This window comes from Mus caroli, chromosome 2 (assembly GCF_900094665.2).
Source record: "Mus caroli chromosome 2, CAROLI_EIJ_v1.1, whole genome shotgun sequence".
In the NCBI taxonomy this organism is placed as follows: Eukaryota; Metazoa; Chordata; class Mammalia; order Rodentia; family Muridae; genus Mus; species Mus caroli.
This window is the reverse complement of record NC_034571.1, coordinates 68,618,727-68,623,373: the sequence shown is the minus strand read 5'-3', so window position 1 is coordinate 68,623,373 and position 4,647 is coordinate 68,618,727. Positions and strand designations below refer to the sequence as shown.

The following is a 4,647-nucleotide window of genomic DNA, read 5'->3' as shown; positions in this document are numbered from 1 at the left end:
GGAACTCACTTTGTAGACCAGGCTGGCCTTGAACTCAGAAATCTGCCTGCCTCTGCCTCCCGAGTGCTGGGATTAAAGGTGTGTGCCACCACGCCTGGCTCAGCCTTCTTTCTTATGGCTTGATGACCAGCAACCACAGTGATCCCTCCCCCATCATTGTCAATCAGGACAATACAACACAGTCTTGCCCACAGGCCAATCTGGTGAGGGTATTTTCTCAGTTGATGTTCCCTCTTCCTAAATGACTCTAGCTTGTTTCAATTTGATGTAAAACTAGCCAGTGTGTCCTTATTCGGTATGGATGACTTAGCAGAGTTTAAGAGGGTAGCACTGTCCATTAGGAGTTTTCATAATGAATAACAAATGCATTCTGTGATGTTTATGAAGAAATAAACATTGTTACTGTCTTCAGAAATAAATTCTGATTATTACCCATCAATATAGTGTGATCTTTGGTTTGGCTTCCATTCTTTCTAATTTTTTTAATCTGTAATTTAAATATGTAAGTAGGTAGTTCATTTTGGGAAGCTGCATTTGTTAAAATTTATTACCATAGGGTCTAATTACCATCAATTGCAATAAAGAGTTATGTATCACAGCATAGTTAAGATTATTCGACATATACTTACTATCCTATCCCAGTGTCTACATTTTGTTACACATCAATTTATTTAGCCAGTGCTTTTGAAGCCGACTTCTAGCATCATGGGGCAGTCTGCTAAGCAGACAACCATGTAAAATAGACCAACATAAGCAAAGAGCCTCAGACCATTTCATGGCACTGAAGTTCAACTCAAATAAAACTGGCTGCAGTTCTTTACGGGGTAAAATGTATTTGTGACAACATTTTGAAAATCACATGTGTTCCATTGTTTTTATTGCTCACTGTGTTCTTTACCTGTTGAGGCTTTCTATGTGCCTTAAGAGCACTGAGCAGTCTTTGAAAATGGTATTGATCATAATTCAATTTGAATAAAGTACATTTGTATGTCTGCTTTGGCTATCTAGAAGTACATTGGCATGTAAAATTCAAATCATAATTTAAACTTTTCAGCATCTTGCTTGAAATTCTCCTCCCTTACACACACACACACACACACACACACACACACACTGGATTTCTTAACACATTAAAAAAAGACTGATGTGTTCTACAGATAAAAGTACTTCTGAGTTCACTACAGGAATGGAAAAGATGACTTTGGTTAGTAAGGACCTATGAAGTGTGTGCTTTGTACTTAAGTGTCGAATGTTGACAGGACTGCCAAATAAATAAAGACTTATAAGCAGGTAGGATCCATTTGAAAGACAACATGCTTGTTTTATATATATATCAAGAAAATATTCCAAAGGAAGAACAGGGGGGGAAAAGTGGAACAGAGACTGAAGGAAAAGCCAACCGAGAATGACCCCACCTGGAGATACATAATGTCTGAAGATACCAAACCCAACTATGTTGCGTAGTCAAGAGGCGCTTGTGGACACGATCCATGTGTGGCAGTTCCTGTAGAGGTCTGGCCAGCAAATGACCAATGAAGATGTGGATGCTTGGAGCCAACCATCAGACTGAACTCAGGGAACCTGGTGGGGGAGCTGGCTGAGAACTGGAGGAGTGGAGGGGGATTNCAACCCCATTAGGAGAGCAACATAGGCTGGCCTGACTACCCAGTTCACTCCAATTCTAACCACCAAGCAAGGAGTGTACCTGGAGGAATGCATGGCTCCAGATACATATGTAGCAGAGGATGGTCTTGCCNGACNGCAATGGGAGGGAAAGCCCTTGGTTCTGGGTAGGTTTGATACCTCAGAGAAGGGGGATTCTGGCACGGTGGGGTGGGAGTGTGTGGGTGGTGGTGGATCTCTCTCATACAGACAAAAGGAAGGGGGAGGGCAGATGTGGGATGTTGGTGGAGGGAAGATGTGGGATGTTGGTGGAGGGGTAGCCAGGAAGTGGGATATCATTTGAGATGTAAACAAATTGAATGATAGATGAAAAATAAATTAATAAATAAAATAAAAGAAAAGAAAAAGAAAATATTTACATCCTAACAACTAACAGAAACAATTTGGTTTTTGAGATGATCTCTTATGACCCAAACTGGTCTTGAACTCACTACATAGCTGAGGATGACCTGGAATGCCTGATCCTTCTGCCTCCCCTTGAAAGTGCTAGTGTAGATGGGTATGCACCACCAGACTGCTGTGTCTGCAGCGTTGGGAATCAAATGCAGCCCTGTGCGTGCTAAGGGAGCACGCTGCCAACATGAGCTACAGCCCCAGACAGAAAATGGGTTTTTCTGAGATTCAAAAAGTAAGGGATAAGCCACATTCAATGTGAACCTCACTTGAAATTATGGATGGGATCGGGACAAAGGAAATAAAGATGGGTAAAAGTTTCAACAAACAAATGTGCCACGTTCATGCTACAGTGGGGAGATTGGAAGAAGCCCATTGGAAGTGAGAAATTGTAACAAGGTAACTCCTTCAGAGAATACAGGGATTCTTAAAGCCAATAGAAAATCTTTTTTCACAGGCCCAGAGGGCTACACAAGAAACTTGCCCAAACTGTAGCCGCAAGTCTTACGGATTGTCTTAGGGTTTTACTATCGTGAATAGACACCATGATCACGGGCAACTCTTATAAAGGACAATATTTAACTGAGGCTGGCTTACAGATTCAGAGGTTCAGTTCATTATCATCAGGTTGGGAGCATGACAGCATCCAGCAGGCATGGTGCAGGCAGAGCTGAGAGTTCTACTCCATCTGAAGGCTGCTAGTGGAAGACTGACCTCCAGGCAGCTAGGATGAGTGTCTTATAACCCACACCCACAGTGACACACCCCTTCTAGTAGTTCCACTCTCTTAGCTGAGCATATATAAACCATCACACTAATCTTGGCTTTTTTTCTTTCTGTTTTTTTTTTTTTATACAGTTAAAAAAATGGCATTGTTTTATTTTCGCCAGCAGGAGTGGGTTCATATTGTGGTAGGTGTGCTGGGCTCAGGGCAAATATGGATGGGGTCAGCAGAGGTAATGACTTGGTGGCTGGAAGGCAATGAAGAGGATTAGATAGGCTTCTGGGAAGTTCAGAGGAAGGAATCACGGCACACTATAGCTAAGCCGCCAATGAGGTTGAGAAAGTCTTGGAAATCTAGCTGCCCATCTCATTTGAGGTCCAGCTTCTTCATCATGTGGTCAAGGACACTGGGGTCCTTCTGGTTCTTTGTGAAGGTGGCCAGCTCTGTGTTCATGAAGGAAAGGAATTCAGCTTTGGAGAGTTGAGAGCTGTTTCCATCCTTACCGCTGTACTTTTGGAAAAAAGCAATCAGGGATTCGATGCATCTCTCAGTCTCTGTAGGCATCTTTGCCAAGGTGAGGAGGGAGGTCTGGCTGCAACTGTGGCTGACGGTGGCTGGGAGAGGAGGAGTCTAATTTGGCTTTTTATACACCAAAAAAACATATCCCAGTTGACACACTTCAATTAGCAAGAACAGTTAACAATAAGAAGAGCAACAGAAGCCAAACAGCAAGGTTAGTACATTTAGGGACTCTTCCAGAACTAAGGACTGTGGTTAGGTCTTTGTTCTCATTTTGGTAAGTGTTGGGGCCCATGTGGTGGGTTCTTCAGTCAGAATGGTGTCTTGATGCCTCTAAAGTGACACCAACTATGCTAAGGTCTGGAGCCTGTTACAAAAAAGAAGTTCCATAGATAAATTAGTATATAAAATTTATAGTCTATCCGGGCAGTGGTGGCGCACACCTTTAATCCCAGCACTTGGCAGGCAGAGGCAGGCGGATTTCTGAGTTCAAGGCCAGCCTGGTCTACAGAGTGAGTTCCAGGACAGCCAGGGCTACACAGAGAAACCCTGTCTCAAAAAACCAGAAACAAACGAACAAACAAACAAAATGTACGCATAAAGGATACTGGCTGATTTTGTGATACGGTTGATTCTGGTTTTGTTCCCCCTGCCCCCAAGCATCACAAAATGAAATAGTTTAATCTCATGGAATTCCAGAAGGGGTGCAGGTTGGACTGTCACAGGGGCTCCGCTCAGAGATAGTGGGCACTGGGGAGCTAGGGAATTGAACAACGTAGGAGGGCAGAATGGGAACCTCGTTTGGTAGAGAAGTAAACCAGGAGTCAATAAAGATGGCTGTAGTCTGGGTGTTATGATGCAGGGACCCAGCTCTGTGCCACCCATGTTCCAGTTATGCCTCAACCTCACAAACTGCTGAGTGTGCTCAGAAGTCATGGGGCAAAGGAGAAGGTACGGAGATTCCCTTGATCCAGACTCAGGAGCAGCAGATGGCAGCAGAGTCAAGTGGTGGAAGGAGTGAGAAGATTTAAAAAAAAAACCAAAAAAACGTTTTGGGGAGCCGAAGTGATGACTCAGCAGCTAAGAGCCCTTGCTCGCACAGAGGACCCAGGTTCAATTTCCAGCACCCACATGACAGCTTACTGTTACACTGTGTCTGTTGGCATGAGGAAGGGGTGAGTAAACACCAGTGGGCTCGTGAAACAGCAAAATCTTTTATTATCACCACCGCATAAACAAAGTTGCTGATCATCAGGGCTACCAGAGGAGAACTAGGGAGCCTCATTTCTCCTGGCAGCCCCAAGCAGGGGCTGAAGCAGGGTCTATAA

The 4,647-nt window shown here is 43.9% G+C and overlaps 1 pseudogene; it reads right to left on the bottom strand.

The window, feature by feature from the left end:
* Positions 1-3,067: 3,067 nt before the first annotated feature.
* LOC110308249 lies at positions 3,068-3,364 on the bottom strand (annotated as a pseudogene).
* Between the last annotated feature and the right edge of the window lie 1,283 nt (positions 3,365-4,647).